This window comes from Aquarana catesbeiana, linkage group LG09 (assembly GCF_042186555.1).
Source record: "Aquarana catesbeiana isolate 2022-GZ linkage group LG09, ASM4218655v1, whole genome shotgun sequence".
Classification (NCBI taxonomy): Eukaryota; Metazoa; Chordata; class Amphibia; order Anura; family Ranidae; genus Aquarana; species Aquarana catesbeiana.
This window is the reverse complement of record NC_133332.1, coordinates 294,489,791-294,510,885: the sequence shown is the minus strand read 5'-3', so window position 1 is coordinate 294,510,885 and position 21,095 is coordinate 294,489,791. Positions and strand designations below refer to the sequence as shown.

At 42.7% G+C, this 21,095-nt stretch overlaps 2 long non-coding RNA genes across 2 annotated transcripts in view; one reads left to right on the top strand and one right to left on the bottom strand.

Moving 5' to 3' along the window:
- LOC141108649 (uncharacterized) overlaps window positions 1-21,095 on the bottom strand; it is a 109,254-nt gene that overhangs the window by 54,503 nt on the left and 33,656 nt on the right. Inside the window, exon 4 of the long non-coding RNA XR_012236100.1 lies at window positions 13,427-13,520. This is a non-coding gene — a long non-coding RNA (uncharacterized lncRNA). The remainder of the gene's footprint in view (window positions 1-13,426; window positions 13,521-21,095) is intronic.
- LOC141108650 (uncharacterized) overlaps window positions 1-21,095 on the top strand; it is a 147,491-nt gene that overhangs the window by 111,806 nt on the left and 14,590 nt on the right. The window lies entirely within an intron of this gene.

Genomic DNA, 21,095 nt, shown 5'->3' with positions numbered 1-21,095 from the left:
AAGTGGAAATCACTGGCAATGCATTCTACACTGCTCCAACGTGGGCATACTAATGAGCAGCAAATGGGTAGTTAAAGGCATTGTATACAAACAATGCTACAGTGGGCATGGGAGGGGGTCCTGTCTAAATCCTAGGTGCAACAAATCTATGTGCATTGCGTCTGAACTCTGCTCTGTTGGGACTACAAAGCTTGAAATCAACGGGAAATCAATCGCAATGCATTCTATGCTGCGCCAGGCTGGGCAGAAATCAGCAGCAAAGGGGAATTATTTGCATTGTATACAAACAATGCTACAGTGGGGGCTTGATTGCGCAACACATCATTTGCATTTCATATAACTGGCTCCACTAGAGCAGCCAATCACTATGTGCATTGCTTATGAACTCTGCTCTGTTGGGACCACAGAGCAGATGCGCAAGGTGAAATCATTTGCAATGCATTCTATACACTGCTCCAAGTTGGGCATATAAATGAGCAGCGGAAGGGGAATTAATGGCATTGTATACAAACAATGCTACAGTGGGCTTGATTGCGCAACACATCATTTGCATTACATATAAACAAAAGGCCGGCTCCAGTAAAGCAGCCAATTACTATGTGCATTGCCTATGAAATCTGCTCTGTTGGGACTACAGGGCATATGCGCAAGGGGAAATCACTGGCAATGCATTCTACACTGCTCCAAGGTGGGCATACTAATGAGCAGCAAATGGGTAGTTAACAGCATTGTATACAATACTACAGTGGGCATGGGAGGGGGTCCTGTCTAAATCCTGTCTAAATCCTAGGTGCAACAAATCTATGTGCATTGCGTCTGAACTCTGCTCTGTTGGGACTACAAAGCTTGAAAACAATGGGAAATCAATCGCAATGCATTCTATGCTGCGCCAGGCTGGGCATAAATCAGCAGCAAAGGGGAATTATTTGCATTGTATACAAACAATGCTACAGTGGGGGCTTGATTGCGCAACACATCATTTGCATTTCATATAACTGGCTCCACTAGAGCAGCCAATCACTATGTGCATTGCTTATGAACTCTGCTCTGTTGGGACCACAGAGCAGATGCGCAAGGTGAAATCATTTGCAATGCATTCTATACACTGCTCCAAGTTGGGCATATAAATGAGCAGCGGAGGGGGAATTAATGGCATTGTATACAAACAATGCTACAATGGGCTTGATTGCGCAACACATCATTTGCATTTCATATAAACAAAAGGCCGGCTTCAGTAAAGCAGCCAATTACTATGTGCATTGCCTATGAAATCTGCTCTGTTGGGACTACAGGGCATATGCGCAAGGGGAAATCACTGGCAATGCATTCTACACTGCTCCAAGGTGGGCATACTAATGAGCAGCAAATGGGTAGTTAACAGCATTGTATACAATGCTACAGTGGGCTTGGGAGGGGGTCCTGTCTAAATCCTGTCTAAATCCTAGGTGCAACAAATCTATGTGCATTGCGTCTGAACTCTGCTCTGTTGGGACTACAAAGCTTGAAATCAATGGGAAATCAATCGCAATGCATTCTATGCTGCGCCAGGCTGGGCAGAAATCAGCAGCAAAGGGGAATTATTTGCATTGTATACAAACAATGCTACAGTGGGGGCTTGATTGCGCAACACATCATTTGCATTTCATATAACTGGCTCCACTAGAGCAGCCAATCACTATGTGCATTGCTTATGAACTCTGCTCTGTTGGGACCACAGAGCAGATGCGCAAAGTGAAATCATTTGCAATGCATTCTATACACTGCTCCAAGTTGGGCATATAAATGAGCAGCGGAGGGGGAATTAATGGCATTGTATACAAACAATGCTACAGTGGGCTTGATTGCGCAACACATCATTTGCATTTCATATAAAGAAAAGACCGGCTCCAGTAAAGCAGCCAGTTACTATGTGCATTGCCTATGAAATCTGCTCTGTTGGGACTACAGGGCATATGCGCAAGGGGAAATCACTGGCAATGCATTCTACACTGCTCCAAGGTGGGCATACTAATGAGCAGCAAATGGGTATTTAAAGGCATTGTATACAAACAATGCTACAGTGGGCTTGGGAGGGGGTCCTGTCTAAATCCTATCTAAATCCTAGGTGCAACAAATCTATGTGCATTGCGTCTGAACTCTGCTCTGTTGGGACTACAAAGCTTGAAAACAATGGGAAATCAATCGCAATGCATTCTATGCTGCGCCAGGCTGGGCATAAATCAGCAGCAAAGGGGAATTATTTGCATTGTATACAAACAATGCTACAGTGGGGGCTTGATTGCGCAACACATCATTTGCATTTCATATAACTGGCTCCACTAGAGCAGCCAATCACTATGTGCATTGCTTATGAACTCTGTTCTGTTGGGACCACAGAGCAGATGCGCAAGGTGAAATCATTTGCAATGTATTCTATACACTGCTCCAAGTTGGGCATATAAATGAGCAGCGGAAGGGGAATTAATGGCATTGTATACAAACAATGCTACAGTGGGCTTGATTGCGCAACACATCATTTGCATTTCATATAAAGAAAAGACCGGCTCCAGTAAAGCAGCCAATTACTATGTGCATTGCCTATGAAATCTGCTCTGTTGGGACTACAGGGCATATGCGCAAGTGGAAATCACTGGCAATGCATTCTACACTGCTCCAACGTGGGCATACTAATGAGCAGCAAATGGGTAGTTAACAGCATTGTATACAATGCTACAGTGGGCATGGGAGGGGGTCCTGTCTAAATCCTAGGTGCAACAAATCTATGTGCATTGCGTCTGAACTCTGCTCTGTTGGGACTACAAAGCTTGAAATCAACGGGAAATCAATCGCAATGCATTCTATGCTGCGCCAGGCTGGGCAGAAATCAGCAGCAAAGGGGAATTATTTGCATTGTATACAAACAATGCTACAGTGGGGGCTTGATTGCGCAACACATCATTTGCATTTCATATAACTGGCTCCACTAGAGCAGCCAATCACTATGTGCATTGCTTATGAACTCTGCTCTGTTGGGACCACAGAGCAGATGCGCAAAGTGAAATCATTTGCAATGCATTCTATACACTGCTCCAAGTTGGGCATATAAATGAGCAGCGGAGGGGGAATTAATGGCATTGTATACAAACAATGCTACAGTGGGCTTGATTGCGCAACACATCATTTGCATTTCATATAAAGAAAAGACCGGCTCCAGTAAAGCAGCCAGTTACTATGTGCATTGCCTATGAAATCTGCTCTGTTGGGACTACAGGGCATATGCGCAAGGGGAAATCACTGGCAATGCATTCTACACTGCTCCAAGGTGGGCATACTAATGAGCAGCAAATGGGTACTTAAAGGCATTGTATACAAACAATGCTACAGTGGGCTTGGGAGAGGGTCCTGTCTAAATCCTGTCTAAATCCTAGGTGCAACAAATCTATGTGCATTGCGTCTGAACTCTGCTCTGTTGGGACTACAAAGCTTGAAAACAATGGGAAATCAATCGCAATGCATTCTATGCTGCGCCAGGCTGGGCATAAATCAGCAGCAAAGGGGAATTATTTGCATTGTATACAAACAATGCTACAGTGGGGGCTTGATTGCGCAACACATCATTTGCATTTCATATAACTGGCTCCACTAGAGCAGCCAATCACTATGTGCATTGCTTATGAACTCTGCTCTGTTGGGACCACAGAGCAGATGCGCAAGGTGAAATCATTTGCAATGCATTCTATACACTGCTCCAAGTTGGGCATATAAATGAGCAGCGGAAGGGGAATTAAATGGCATTGTATACAAACAATGCTACAGTGGGCTTGATTGCGCAACACATCATTTGCATTTCATATAAACAAAAGGCCGGCTCCAGTAAAGCAGCCAATTACTATGTGCATTGCCTATGAAATCTGCTCTGTTGGGACTACAGGGCATATGCGCAAGGGGAAATCACTGGCAATGCATTCTACACTGCTCCAACGTGGGCATACTAATGAGCAGCAAATGGGTAGTTAACAGCATTGTATACAATGCTACAGTGGGCATGGGAGGGGGTCCTGTCTAAATCCTGTCTAAATCCTAGGTGCAACAAATCTATGTGCATTGCGTCTGAACTCTGCTCTGTTGGGACTACAAAGCTTGAAATCAACGGGAAATCAATCGCAATGCATTCTATGCTGCGCCAGGCTGGGCAGAAATCAGCAGCAAAGGGGAATTATTTGCATTGTATACAAACAATGCTACAGTGGGGGCTTGATTGCGCAACACATCATTTGCATTTCATATAACTGGCTCCACTAGAGCAGCCAATCACTATGTGCATTGCTTATGAACTCTGCTCTGTTGGGACCACAGAGCAGATGCGCAAAGTGAAATCATTTGCAATGCATTCTATACACTGCTCCAAGTTGGGCATATAAATGAGCAGCGGAGGGGGAATTAATGGCATTGTATACAAACAATGCTACAGTGGGCTTGATTGCGCAACACATCATTTGCATTTCATATAAAGAAAAGACCGGCTCCAGTAAAGCAGCCAGTTACTATGTGCATTGCCTATGAAATCTGCTCTGTTGGGACTACAGGGCATATGCGCAAGGGGAAATCACTGGCAATGCATTCTACACTGCTCCAAGGTGGGCATACTAATGAGCAGCAAATGGGTACTTAAAGGCATTGTATACAAACAATGCTACAGTGGGCTTGGGAGAGGGTCCTGTCTAAATCCTGTCTAAATCCTAGGTGCAACAAATCTATGTGCATTGCGTCTGAACTCTGCTCTGTTGGGACTACAAAGCTTGAAAACAATGGGAAATCAATCGCAATGCATTCTATGCTGCGCCAGGCTGGGCATAAATCAGCAGCAAAGGGGAATTATTTGCATTGTATACAAACAATGCTACAGTGGGGGCTTGATTGCGCAACACATCATTTGCATTTCATATAACTGGCTCCACTAGAGCAGCCAATCACTATGTGCATTGCTTATGAACTCTGCTCTGTTGGGACCACAGAGCAGATGCGCAAGGTGAAATCATTTGCAATGCATTCTATACACTGCTCCAAGTTGGGCATATAAATGAGCAGCGGAAGGGGAATTAAATGGCATTGTATACAAACAATGCTACAGTGGGCTTGATTGCGCAACACATCATTTGCATTTCATATAAACAAAAGGCCGGCTCCAGTAAAGCAGCCAATTACTATGTGCATTGCCTATGAAATCTGCTCTGTTGGGACTACAGGGCATATGCGCAAGGGGAAATCACTGGCAATGCATTCTACACTGCTCCAAGGTGGGCATACTAATGAGCAGCAAATGGGTAGTTAACAGCATTGTATACAATGCTACAGTGGGCTTGGGAGGGGGTCCTGTCTAAATCCTGTCTAAATCCTAGGTGCAACAAATCTATGTGCATTGCGTCTGAACTCTGCTCTGTTGGGACTACAAAGCTTGAAATCAACGGGAAATCAATCGCAATGCATTCTATGCTGCGCCAGGCTGGGCAGAAATCAGCAGCAAAGGGGAATTATTTGCATTGTATACAAACAATGCTACAGTGGGGGCTTGATTGCGCAACACATCATTTGCATTTCATATAACTGGCTCCACTAGAGCAGCCAATCACTATGTGCATTGCTTATGAACTCTGCTCTGTTGGGACCACAGAGCAGATGCGCAAAGTGAAATCATTTGCAATGCATTCTATACACTGCTCCAAGTTGGGCATATAAATGAGCAGCGGAGGGGGAATTAATGGCATTGTATACAAACAATGCTACAGTGGGCTTGATTGCGCAACACATCATTTGCATTTCATATAAAGAAAAGACCGGCTCCAGTAAAGCAGCCAGTTACTATGTGCATTGCCTATGAAATCTACTCTGTTGGGACTACAGGGCATATGCGCAAGGGGAAATCACTGGCAATGCATTCTACACTGCTCCAAGGTGGGCATACTAATGAGCAGCAAATGGGTATTTAAAGGCATTGTATACAAACAATGCTACAGTGGGCTTGGGAGGGGGTCCTGTCTAAATCCTATCTAAATCCTAGGTGCAACAAATCTATGTGCATTGCGTCTGAACTCTGCTCTGTTGGGACTACAAAGCTTGAAAACAATGGGAAATCAATCGCAATGCAATCTATGCTGCGCCAGGCTGGGCATAAATCAGCAGCAAAGGGGAATTATTTGCATTGTATACAAACAATGCTACAGTGGGGGCTTGATTGCGCAACACATCATTTGCATTTCATATAACTGGCTCCACTAGAGCAGCCAATCACTATGTGCATTGCTTATGAACTCTGCTCTGTTGGGACCACGGAGCAGATGCGCAAGGTGAAATCATTTGCAATGCATTCTATACACTGCTCCAAGTTGGGCATATAAATGAGCAGCGGAAGGGGAATTAAATGGCATTGTATACAAACAATGCTACAGTGGGCTTGATTGCGCAACACATCATTTGCATTTCATATAAACAAAAGGCCGGCTCCAGTAAAGCAGCCAATTACTATGTGCATTGCCTATGAAATCTGCTCTGTTGGGACTACAGGGCATATGCGCAAGGGGAAATCACTGGCAATGCATTCTACACTGCTCCAACGTGGGCATACTAATGAGCAGCAAATGGGTAGTTAACAGCATTGTATACAATGCTACAGTGGGCATGGGAGGGGGTCCTGTCTAAATCCTGTCTAAATCCTAGGTGCAACAAATCTATGTGCATTGCGTCTGAACTCTGCTCTGTTGGGACTACAAAGCTTGAAAACAACGGGAAATCAATCGCAATGCATTCTATGCTGCGCCAGGCTGGGCATAAATCAGCAGCAAAGGGGAATTATTTGCATTGTATACAAACAATGCTACAGTGGGGGCTTGATTGCGCAACACATCATTTGCATTTCATATAACTGGCTCCACTAGAGCAGCCAATCACTATGTGCATTGCTTATGAACTCTGCTCTGTTGGGACCACAGAGCAGATGCGCAAGGTGAAATCATTTGCAATGCATTCTATACACTGCTCCAAGTTGGGCATATAAATGAGCAGCGGAGGGGGAATTAATGGCATTGTATACAAACAATGCTACAATGGGCTTGATTGCGCAACACATCATTTGCATTTCATATAAACAAAAGGCCGGCTCCAGTAAAGCAGCCAATTACTATGTGCATTGCCTATGAAATCTGCTCTGTTGGGACTACAGGGCATATGCGCAAGGGGAAATCACTGGCAATGCATTCTACACTGCTCCAAGGTGGGCATACTAATGAGCAGCAAATGGGTAGTTAACAGCATTGTATACAATGCTACAGTGGGCTTGGGAGGGGGTCCTGTCTAAATCCTGTCTAAATCCTAGGTGCAACAAATCTATGTGCATTGCGTCTGAACTCTGCTCTGTTGGGACTACAAAGCTTGAAATCAATGGGAAATCAATCGCAATGCATTCTATGCTGCGCCAGGCTGGGCAGAAATCAGCAGCAAAGGGGAATTATTTGCATTGTATACAAACAATGCTACAGTGGGGGCTTGATTGCGCAACACATCATTTGCATTTCATATAACTGGCTCCACTAGAGCAGCCAATCACTATGTGCATTGCTTATGAACTCTGCTCTGTTGGGACCACAGAGCAGATGCGCAAAGTGAAATCATTTGCAATGCATTCTATACACTGCTCCAAGTTGGGCATATAAATGAGCAGCGGAGGGGGAATTAATGGCATTGTATACAAACAATGCTACAGTGGGCTTGATTGCGCAACACATCATTTGCATTTCATATAAAGAAAAGACCGGCTCCAGTAAAGCAGCCAGTTACTATGTGCATTGCCTATGAAATCTGCTCTGTTGGGACTACAGGGCATATGCGCAAGGGGAAATCACTGGCAATGCATTCTACACTGCTCCAAGGTGGGCATACTAATGAGCAGCAAATGGGTATTTAAAGGCATTGTATACAAACAATGCTACAGTGGGCTTGGGAGGGGGTCCTGTCTAAATCCTATCTAAATCCTAGGTGCAACAAATCTATGTGCATTGCGTCTGAACTCTGCTCTGTTGGGACTACAAAGCTTGAAAACAATGGGAAATCAATCGCAATGCATTCTATGCTGCGCCAGGCTGGGCATAAATCAGCAGCAAAGGGGAATTATTTGCATTGTATACAAACAATGCTACAGTGGGGGCTTGATTGCGCAACACATCATTTGCATTTCATATAACTGGCTCCACTAGAGCAGCCAATCACTATGTGCATTGCTTATGAACTCTGTTCTGTTGGGACCACAGAGCAGATGCGCAAGGTGAAATCATTTGCAATGTATTCTATACACTGCTCCAAGTTGGGCATATAAATGAGCAGCGGAAGGGGAATTAATGGCATTGTATACAAACAATGCTACAGTGGGCTTGATTGCGCAACACATCATTTGCATTTCATATAAAGAAAAGACCGGCTCCAGTAAAGCAGCCAATTACTATGTGCATTGCCTATGAAATCTGCTCTGTTGGGACTACAGGGCATATGCGCAAGTGGAAATCACTGGCAATGCATTCTACACTGCTCCAACGTGGGCATACTAATGAGCAGCAAATGGGTAGTTAAAGGCATTGTATACAAACAATGCTACAGTGGGCATGGGAGGGGGTCCTGTCTAAATCCTAGGTGCAACAAATCTATGTGCATTGCGTCTGAACTCTGCTCTGTTGGGACTACAAAGCTTGAAATCAACGGGAAATCAATCGCAATGCATTCTATGCTGTGCCAGGCTGGGCAGAAATCAGCAGCAAAGGGGAATTATTTGCATTGTATACAAACAATGCTACAGTGGGGGCTTGATTGCGCAACACATCATTTGCATTTCATATAACTGGCTCCACTAGAGCAGCCAATCACTATGTGCATTGCTTATGAACTCTGCTCTGTTGGGACCACAGAGCAGATGCGCAAGGTGAAATCATTTGCAATGCATTCTATACACTGCTCCAAGTTGGGCATATAAATGAGCAGTGGAAGGGGAATTAAATGGCATTGTATACAAACAATGCTACAGTGGGCTTGATTGCGCAACACATCATTTGCATTTCATATAAACAAAAGGCCGGCTCCAGCAAAGCAGCCAATTACTATGTGCATTGCCTATGAAATCTGCTCTGTTGGGACTACAGGGCATATGCGCAAGGGGAAATCACTGGCAATGCATTCTACACTGCTCCAAGGTGGGCATACTAATGAGCAGCAAATGGGTAGTTAACAGCATTGTATACAATGCTACAGTGGGCATGGGAGGGGATCCTGTCTAAATCCTGTCTAAATCCTAGGTGCAACAAATCTATGTGCATTGCGTCTGAACTCTGCTCTGTTGGGACTACAAAGCTTGAAAACAACGGGAAATCAATCGCAATGCATTCTATGCTGCGCCAGGCTGGGCATAAATCAGCAGCAAAGGGGAATTATTTGCATTGTATACAAACAATGCTACAGTGGGGGCTTGATTGCGCAACACATCATTTGCATTTCATATAACTGGCTCCACTAGAGCAGCCAATCACTATGTGCATTGCTTATGAACTCTGCTCTGTTGGGACCACAGAGCAGATGCGCAAGGTGAAATCATTTGCAATGCATTCTATACACTGCTCCAAGTTGGGCATATAAATGAGCAGCGGAAGGGGAATTAAATGGCATTGTATACAAACAATGCTACAGTGGGCTTGATTGCGCAACACATCATTTGCATTACATATAAACAAAAGGCCGGCTCCAGTAAAGCAGCCAATTACTATGTGCATTGCCTATGAAATCTGCTCTGTTGGGACTACAGGGCATATGCGCAAGGGGAAATCACTGGCAATGCATTCTACACTGCTCCAAGGTGGGCATACTAATGAGCAGCAAATGGGTAGTTAACAGCATTGTATACAATGCTACAGTGGGCATGGGAGGGGGTCCTGTCTAAATCCTGTCTAAAACCTAGGTGCAACAAATCTATGTGCATTGCGTCTGAACACTGCTCTGTTGGGACTACAAAGCTTGAAATCAACGGGAAATCAATCGCAATGCATTCTATGCTGCGCCAGGCTGGGCATAAATCAGCAGCAAAGGGGAATTATTTGCATTGTATACAAACAATGCTACAGTGGGGGCTTGATTGCGCAACACATCATTTGCATTTCATATAACTGGCTCCACTAGAGCAGCCAATCACTATGTGCATTGCTTATGAACTCTGCTCTGTTGGGACCACAGAGCAGATGCGCAAGGTGAAATCATTTGCAATGCATTCTATACACTGCTCCAAGTTGGGCATATAAATGAGCAGTGGAGGGGGAATTAATGGCATTGTATACAAACAATGCTACAGTGGGCTTGATTGCGCAACACATCATTTGCATTTCATATAAACAAAAGACCGGCTCCAGTAAAGCAGCCAATTACTATGTGCATTGCCTATGAGATCTGCTCTGTTGGGACTACAGGGCATATGCGCAAGGGGAAATCACTGGCAATGCATTCTACACTGCTCCAAGGTGGGCATACTAATGAGCAGCAAATGGGTAGTTAACAGCATTGTATACAATACTACAGTGGACATGGGAGGGGGTCCTGTCTAAATCCTGTCTAAATCCTAGGTGCAACAAATCTATGTGCATTGCGTCTGAACTCTGCTCTGTTGGGACTACAAAGCTTGAAAACAATGGGAAATCAATCACAATGCATTCTATGCTGCGCCAGGCTGGGCAGAAATCAGCAGCAAAGGGGAATTATTTGCATTGTATACAAACAATGCTACAGTGGGGGCTTGATTGCGCAACACATCATTTGCATTTCATATAACTGGCTCCACTAGAGCAGCCAATCACTATGTGCATTGCTTATGAACTCTGCTCTGTTGGGACCACAGAGCAGATGCGCAAGGTGAAATCATTTGCAATGCATTCTATACACTGCTCCAAGTTGGGCATATAAATGAGCAGCGGAAGGGGAATTAAATGGCATTGTATACAAACAATGCTACAGTGGGCTTGATTGCGCAACACATCATTTGCATTTCATATAAACAAAAGGCCGGCTCCAGTAAAGCAGCCAATTACTATGTGCATTGCCTATGAAATCTGCTCTGTTGGGACTACAGGGCAAATGCGCAAGGGGAAATCACTGGCAATGCATTCTACACTGCTCCAAGGTGGGCATACTAATGAGCAGCAAATGGGTAGTTAACAGCATTGTATACAATGCTACAGTGGGCATGGGAGGGGGTCCTAACTAAATCCTAGGTGCAACAAATCTATGTGCATTGCGTCTGAACGCTGCTCTGTTGGGACTACAAAGCTTGAAATCAACGGGAAATCAATCGCAATGCATTCTATGCTGCACCAGGCTGGGCATAAATCAGCAGCAAAGGGGAATTATTTGCATTGTATACAAACAATGCTACAGTGGGGGCTTGATTGCGCAACACATCATTTGCATTTCATATAACTGGCTCCACTAGAGCAGCCAATCACTATGTGCATTGCTTATGAACTCTGCTCTGTTGGGACCACAGAGCAGATGCGCAAGGTGAAATCACTTGCAATGCATTCTATACACTGCTCCAAGTTGGGCATATAAATGAGCAGCGGAGGGGGAATTAATGGCATTGTATACAAACAATGCTACAGTGGGCTTGATTGCGCAACACATCATTTGCATTTCGTATAAACAAAAGACCGGCTCCAGTAAAGCAGCCAATTACTATGTGCATTGCCTATGAAATCTGCTCTGTTGGGACTACAGGGCATATGCGCAAGGGGAAATCACTGGCAATGCATTCTACACTGCTCCAAGGTGGGCATACTAATGAGCAGCAAATGGGTAGTTAACAGCATTGTATACAATGCTTCAGTGGGCTTGGGAGGGGGTCCTATCTAAATGCTGCTCTAACAAATAGGCAGTAAGGAATATCTATGTGCATTGTGCCTGAACTCTGCCCTGTTTTAGCCAACTACTGACTACACTATATGTGGACATTAATGAATAGTTTTCATTGAAAACTTTCATATTTTTTAAATTAGATTAGTTTAAACCTATTTGTGTGGGAATGGCATGTGTCATACCTTTTCCCCTTAGGGGAGAAGGCATCTTGACCCAGTGCCTTAAGCCTGACCCAAGAATAGGGCACGTTGATTTTGGCATGGCTGAAGTGTTTGTTGACTGTAGTATGGTGCCCTCATACTCTAACCAAGAAAAACTAAAAACCATTCCAAGATCAACACACCGTATTCCCAGGAAGAAAGGATGAACAGTTAGAAGAGGATCCCCCATTCCCTTCATAAGCCATAGTCAAACATCTAGACTGCCTGCCAGGTTGCCCTGGGGCAGTTGGAGAAGAGACTGAATCAGATCCAGCCCTGGCCTTCTCAGAGGAATGGGCACTCTTCCCCCGGTCAGGAAGGACTGAGATTGACCCAGTCGCTCCACCTTCTACTTCAGAACAACCTAGCAACCAGACTAGATGCCCAATTATAGCTTACAATGGAAATGTAAGATGTTCTTGCAACAGCCACCCTTTACTTCCAGAGAGCGGGGGCTCTCTGTAGACTTTCCCAACTCAGTCTAGCAATATTCTTGGGTCCACACAATTGAGTGGCTAAACCCAAGCAATGAGTTATGATTAAAGCTCATAACTCAGGCAGTTGATTGAGCTATAGACTTTCTCCTTCCTAACTCGGTCTAGCAATATTTTTGGGTCCACAAAATTGAGTGGCTAAACCCAAGCAGTGAGTTACGATTAAAGCTCATAACTCAGGCAGTTGATTGAGCTATAAACTTTCTCCTTCCTAACTCGGTCTAGCAATATTTTTGGGTCCACAAAATTGAGTGGCTAAACCCAAGCAGTGAGTTACGATTAAAGCTCATAACTCAGGCAGTTGATTGAGCTATAGACTTTCTCCTTCCTAACTCGTCTAGCAATATTTTGGGTCCACAAAATTGAGTGGCTGAACCCAAGCATTGAGTTATGATTAAAGCTCATAACTCAGGCAGTTGATTGCGCTATATTCTTTCTCTATCCTAACTCGGTCTAGCAATATTTTTGGGTCCACAAAATTGAGTGGCTAAACCCAAGCAGTGAGTTACGATTAAAGCTCATAACTCAGGCAGTTGATTGAGCTATAGACTTTCTCCTTCCTAACTCGGTCTAGCAATATTTTTGGGTCCACAAAATTGAGTGGCTAAACCCAAGCAGTGAGTTACGATTAAAGCTCATAACTCAGGCAGTTGATTGAGCTATAGACTTTCTCCTTCCTAACACTGTCTAGCAATATTTTTGTGTCCACAAAATTGAGTGGCTAAACCCAAGCAATGATTTCTGAAAAAAAGCTCTGGCCATGCTTTTATAGCATGTTAGACACATTTTTGTATCATCCTTAATGAGTTTTATGTAGGTACCCACCATTTGCTAATGCTGCAGGAGGAGAAAAGGGATTCCATCTTGCTTGGAGTGTGCCTGGCTTCCCATCTTGCTTGAAGAGATCATGGCTTATCAACTAGTCATGGAAAAGAGAAAATTTACAATGGCATCATGCCTACTTATCCAGAGATAATGAAATCTGAGGTTTGGGTTAAAAATACACAATCTAAACCATGGCATGATATACATTTTTTTTACTGTTAACCTAAAATGCTTGGTGCATGGTTGCTATGGTTAAACCTGCTTCAATATCTCCAGGTCACTTAACCCTTGAATCCTTAAAGCTGGCCATGCACGTCTCAGTTTTTCATTCAGCCAATTGGTTAAATTTAAAAAAAAACTGACCGGATTCCTCCATCCACACACACAATGTGGGTGCTGGAATCCTCCCCACTGTATCATTGTATCCTGACAGCAGGGAGACTTCCCTGCTGTCAAAATATACAGATCATCTCTCCAGCCTATGACACTGACCGATTGAGAATATACTGACTTCTGTTCAACCACAGTGGCCACACATGGATCCAAATTCAGCTTTAGTTACTCTAAGGTTGGCCATACATGGAAGATTTTTTTTAAAGTGGGCTGATCAAAAAAAACAAAAGAACTGAACCGATTACCACATTGACACAAGTGGGGTCAATAGAGAAATCCTTCCTGCTTGGTTATTGTATTCTGACAAAGGGGCGATGACTCCACTGTCAAAATACACAAATAAGCACTTATTGAAAGTAAAACCTTCCAACAAGCCGGTTCGAGAGAAGTCAATTGTTAGAGCAAAGTTTGAGGAATGGGAACAGCCATAGATGGATAGAAGATTCGGCTGGTTCCTGCTGAACCGGTCGAATTCCATTCCATCTATGGCCAGTTTCAGTGTTAAAGAGTATCTGCATGACTGAGGTCTCCAGAAGAAGAAACCTAAGAAGAAACCTGTGAAGAAAGCCTCCATATTTTTCCTCCGTTTACGCCTAATCAAAAAAAGGAAGACCCGTGAAAATTATAGCCAACCAAAAAAACATGCATTGCTTTATTTGCAATAAAACATTAACTAATAGACCCGCTAACATGGCGCCACAAACTGCTCACTACTTCCTGGGCGTATTACCAGAACATTTTCCGGTGACCTTAGTCTGCAAAAAACAAAATGACTCTAGGTAGCTATCCTATCATAGTTCAAGGATGTCAAAGCATAGTGGTGTCAAAGCATAGTGGTACTGCGAACATTAATTAGGTACAGATGTTCCTCATCCCTACTGGAATAGTATACAGAAAATTGGACAAAAAAATTGGATTTTAATGGCACCACAACGAAAGGTAAGTTAAAAAATAGAATCTATTGAAAGGTTACATGATTTTAGGTAAAAGAAAACAATCCCAATTACAAACACATAAATATTGCACTATATTTTTTGTCTGTTGACCCCAACTGAACTATGCTGCTGTCAGCACTAATCCTCATTTTAAAATAGGGAGCCCCCAATCATCATAGTGTGCATATGGTGCTAAAAACCACCATGGTTCACCGATACCCAGTAGTGGCTTAATTGAGGGGTGGTGATGTCCAGCTTAGCGACTTGCTCAACATGTTTTGCGTATTTATACGCTTCTTCAGGAGCTCGAGGGTTAAAGTGCTTACATCTATAAAAAAGTAGATCTAACATCATTAGGATATCTCAAATGTTCAAAAACATAAGTATAGAGTGTTACATATTAGCCTCTGCAAAGTCATGTGGAACACCACGTAATACTTACAAAACCATGAAAAGACCACATGAGGAGAGGACCGTTAGGGCAATATTGACCCCCAGATCAAAGGTTGATATGGGGAGACACCTAAAGATAACCGTGCACAAGGATGTAACCCAGGCATGGACTGCATATAGTGTATTAACAGATTCAACTAAGGACGGCAACTTACTAGAGTATAGAAACTATCTCAATTAGGAGGCATGGAGACAAATAATCCTGTTTCGTCAAAAGGAGGATGATATGTGTTTACAGGTCTATTTATTCTTAGCTTGGTATTATAAAGAGATTGATTATTAATACTAGACAGATAATTATTCAATATTGTTCCGCTATTGAATAAATATCTATCTAGTATTAATAATCAGGCTCTTTATAATCCCAAGGCAAGAATGAATAGACCTGTAAACACATTGATTTTTACATATATCTCAGTTTTGGAGATCTACACAGTGATTGAATTTTGGTGATTTTTTCAGAGCAATACATATCCTCCTTTTGACTAAACAGGATTATTTGTCCCCATGCCTCCTAAATTGTTTCTATACTCCAGTAAGTTGTTGTTGAATCTGTTAATAAGCCTATATGCAGTCCATGCCTGGGTCACATCCTCGTGCATGGTTATCCTTAGGTGTGTCTCCATATCAACCTTTCATCTGGGGGTCATTATTGCCCTAACCGTCCACCCCTCATGCAGTCTTTTCTTGGTTTTGTTAGTATTATGTGGTGTGAATTTGCGGAGGCTAATATGTAACGCTCTATACTTATGTTTTTGAATGTTTGAGATATCCAATATGTTTATATCTACTTTATTATAGATGTAAGCACTTTTAACCTCAAGCTCCTGAAGAAGCGTATAAAAACGCAAAACATCTTGAGCAAGTTGTTAAGCTGGATATCACCACCCCTCAATTAAGCTACTATTGGATATCTGGATATCAGGGAACCATGGTGGATTTTACCACCATATACACACTGATGATTGGGGGCTCCCCAATTTAAATTGAGGATTAGTGGTGAAAATCAGCATAGTTGCAATATATATGTTTTTGGGATTGTTTGTTAACCTGAAATCATCAAACTTTTCAATAAATTCTATTTTCTCACCTTTAGCTGTGCCGCCATTAAAATCCCATTCTTTGTCCATTTTTCTGTAGCTATCCTACCAACCCTATATGCTGTGCACATCATACAACAGACCATAATAATACCATCAGCATAAGCCCAATACCAAGGGGCCCCTAGTGGTACAGGAAAGGAAAGAACCCCAAAATATACACAGGAACAAGCCAAAATGTAAAAACACCTCAAGATTACCTGACTTGCAGCAACCTGTCCTACCCAGGCCACAGAGGTCTATTGTACCTCTTATGTAACCAGGACAGTTTTAAGAAACTGCTTTAATTAGTACAAAGGTCTTAGCAGAACAAGGTTTTCAAAATGTAATCGTGTACAGAGCACAAATGAACAGACATGAGACGGTTTGTAAACATTAATAATCCTTGCATTTCCTGTAAAAGTCCTGAGGAACATTCTTTAAAATATCCTTATACCAAGATACTTGAGCTTAATACACACGATATTAAAAACCAAAATATTATAATACAATATATATATATATATATATATATATATATATATATATATATATATATATATATATATATATATATATATATATATATATATATATATATATAGATATATAGATATATAGATATATATCTATATAGATATAGAATAATAATGTTTCCCTTAAATGTGCCACCGCATTTATAGATTAAATTTGATACATACCTCTAATTTCTCAGCAGTTGACTCTTGAACAGCCCATCATTGCCATAGTTCAGTCTTGATGGTCATCTCGCCATCTACAAAATAAATATAGGCATTGGGATTCCATAAAAACATAAGCAGTGAAACTGAAGAATATGCGTGTAATGAACAACGGATAATGAAAATTGAAGTTAGCCATTTAAAGTATTGAAGTTCTAATGGACAGCTCAAAAGGAGAAGGAGAGATTATGTAGAATGTACCTACATCCGAATACAAAAATGGGGGAACAGAATTTTCTTTGTACCGTTATAAAACATTTAAAAGAGAATTTAAAATTCACAATTTTTGTATTGTGTACATATAGTTTTATAAACAAAGTATATAAAGTTCATGTAAACATACAAGTTATAGATCTTTTTTTATCCCTCGATGGTCACCAAGGATGAGCAGAACCCCCCCCCCCCTTTCCGTTTGGTTCGCACTAGAACATCCCAAAAATTCAGAAAAACACACGAACACCGTTGAAGTCTATGGGACACAACCATGGAAAATCAAAAGTGCTAATTTTAAAGGCTTATATGCAAGTTAGTGTCATAAAAAGTGTTTGGGAACCCGGGTCCTGCCCCAGGGGACATGTATCAATGCAAACAAAAGTTTTAAAAAATGGACGCTTTTTTGGGAGCAGCGATTTTAATAATGCTTAAAGCGAAACAAAAAAATATTGTGCTTGGGGGGTGTCTATAGTATGCCTGTAAAGTGGTACAGTTTTCCCGTGCTTAAAACTGTACCACAGCAAAATGACATTTCTAAACGAAAAAGGTAATTTAAAACTGTTCGCGACTGTAATGAATTGTCAGTTCTTGGCAATATAGCTAAAACTCATTAAAAAAACAGCATGGGTCCCCCCAATCCATTACCAGGCCCTTTGGGTCTGGTATGAATATTAAGGGGAACCCCTGAACCAATTTTTTTTTTTTAAATTGCGTGGGGGTCCCCCCAAATCCATACCAGGCCCATCAGGTCTGATATGGAAAATGAAGGGGAAGCCTGCGCCTAAATTTAAAAAAAAAAAAAAAAAAAAAAATAGAAAAAAAAAAAAAAGGCATAGGGGTCCCCCCAAAATCCATACCAGACCCTTTTCTGAGCACGCAACCTGGCAGGCCTCAGGAAAAGAGGGGGGACAAGAGAGCACCCCCCCTCTTGAACTGTACCAGGCCACATGCCCTCAACAAGTAGAGGGTGCTTTGGGGTCTGGCCCCAAAGCACTATGTCCCCATGTTGATGGGGACAAGGGCCCCCTCCCCACAACCCTTGCATGGTGGTTGTGGGGCCTATCAGAATTTAGAAGCCCCCTTTAACAAGGGGGCCCCCAGATCCCCACCGCCCCATGTGAATATGTAACGGGGTACAATGTACCTCTACCATTTCACACAAAAAAGTATCTAAAATGGTAAAGACAAGAGACAGCTTGGGACAAGTCCTTTATTAAAAGATAAACAAATAAAAATGTCCCACAATGTAAATCCACGATGCCCGAAGGACCGGAAAAAAAAAAAAAAAGCCTCCATGGGAGGCTCCCGCCGAGTGACGCTTCCTCTGGGTGACAGCTGTTATATAGCTGAGGGTGGGGCATCCGGTTGGCCTAAACGGGTGACCCCGCACCCTCAGATGCCACGGGGAAGCTTCCATTGCATCAAAGGGGGGGCGGGGTCACCCGTTTACATCCCCTATATAACAGCTGTCACCCAGAAGAAGCGTCACTCAGCGGGAACCTCTCATGGAGGTGGAATTGTTGCAGCTTTTTTTTTTTTGGCCTGTTGGGTGGCGTGAATTTACATCGTGGGACATTTTTATTTCTTTATTTTTTAATAAAGGACCTGTCCCAAGCTGTCTCTTGTCTTTACCATTTTTGACACTTTTTTGTGAAATGGTAGGGGTACCCCATTACCAATTTACACAGGGGGAGGCTGGGATCTGGGGGTCCCCTTGATAAAGGGGGCTTCCAGATTCCGATAAGCCCCCCACCCGCAAACCACCACCGGGCAAGGGTTGTGGGGATGAGGCCCTTGTTCCCATCAACATGGGGACAAGGTACTTTGGGGTCAGACACCAAAGCACACTCCCCATGTTGAGGGCAAGTGGCCTGCTACGGTTCAGGAGGGAGGGCACTCTCATCCCCCCCTTTTCCTGCGGCCTGCCAGGTTGTGTGCTCGGATAAGGGTCTGGCATGGATTTTGGGGGGTAACCCTATGCCATTTTTTTAATTTGGCGCAGGGTTCCCCTTAATTTCCATATCAGGGGAGGGAGGCCCACACAATTTTTAAAAAAAAAATTTGGTTCAGGGTTCCCCTTAATATTCATACCAGACCCAAAGGTCCTGGTAATGGACTGAGGGGGAACCCATGCCATTTTTTTCAATGAGTTTTACCTATATTACCAAGACCCGACAATTCATTACAGCCGTGATCAGTTTTGAATGACAATTTTTCCTTTAGAAATGTCATTTTGCTGTGGTACCGTTCTACACACGGGAAAAATGCACCACTTTTCAGGCATAACTATAGACACCCCCAGGCATGATATTTAAAGGAATATTTCATTTTTATTGTTTCACTTTAAGCATTAGAAAAATCACTGCTCCCAAAAAAACTTCTGTTTAAAAAAAAAAATTAAAAAATAGATACGTCCCCTGGGGTAGGACCCAGGTGCCCAAACACTTTATGACAATAACTTGCATATAAACCTTTAAAATTAGCACTTTTGATTTTTCATGTTAGTGTCCCATAGACTTTAGCGGTGTTCAGGCGGCTTTCAAATTTGCCCCGAACAACGCATATTGTTCGGTGTTCGCCAAACAACCAATGTAAAATGAACTTATATTTCATATTATATTTCATATTATATATATATATATATATATATATATATATATATATATATATATATATATACACACACACACACACACACACACACACACACACACACACACGAAATATAAGTTCAGATTACATAAGAGTCTAACATAAACGTTAAAGCTATAGTCTTGGATTTTACCAGATGTAGAGTACATACTGCAGTAGCACTGATATTAAAGCAAAGATTTTACAGGCGGTTGGAAGTTGGAATATGGTGGAACTTTGAAAAGGTAATGTAATCCATGTTCAGTGGAATAAGACCAAATGCGGGTTTCTCATACGTTTTTTTGATCCCATGCTCGCCTGGCGACTTTGGCGCCTCCATTATAGCTGCCGACGAACCCAGCATGATCTTGGGGTAAGCAGTTCCTGTACCTTTTTTGTTGAGGACACTATACTGTTCTTGTTACCTTTGATACTAGTACTTTGTTATGTACTCTATTATAGTGTTCTGCTCCCTCCACTTCTCTCCTGAAGAAGCGGGCGACCGTGAAACATGTCGAGTTCAATGGCATACACTTACTGATCTCCTCTGGAGTGATTTCCCAGGTAGAAGATTTTCCTACCCTGGGGGTGTAGTGACCATCAAGAGGAATAAAAAGGTTCTATGTGCTTGGCCAACAGAAGGAGCTGAACCTCCAAGCACGTAGCCTGTCAGTATCTACTGCTTCCTGTGATCAGCTCCTCTGGATGTGTCCCCGTGACGTCGCTTCCGTGCGCGCCACGCTGGTCCCGGCTCTTCTTCTGTGGCCACAGGATGCGCTAAGGACCTGCTACAGCAACACCAGGAACCATTTCCGGATCCGAGAAGACTCCAGGATGATACACACACACACAGACAGACAGACAGACGGGCCCTTTATTTTATCTACTTCTTGTGTGTGTTTTTTTGTACAATGTGCCATTAAAAATTAGTTTTAATGCTGCACTTAGGTGGCGCTTCCTTTGTTCTCTCCCCCTTATTCTCCTGCATACAGAGCCAGCTCTCTAAGGATAGTAGCTGCCCTAATTACCTAATCATCACCTGTATCTTTGGACTACTATATCATACTTATGAACTTATGATCCCCCATCCAACATATATTGAGTACTAGTGTTTTTTTACCACTACCACTCTAATTTATTTTACTGTATATTACACTGTATCCTGCGCTGACAGTAATTGTTACTATCACCAAGGGGGAGACATGCTTCCCAGTGCACACCAATG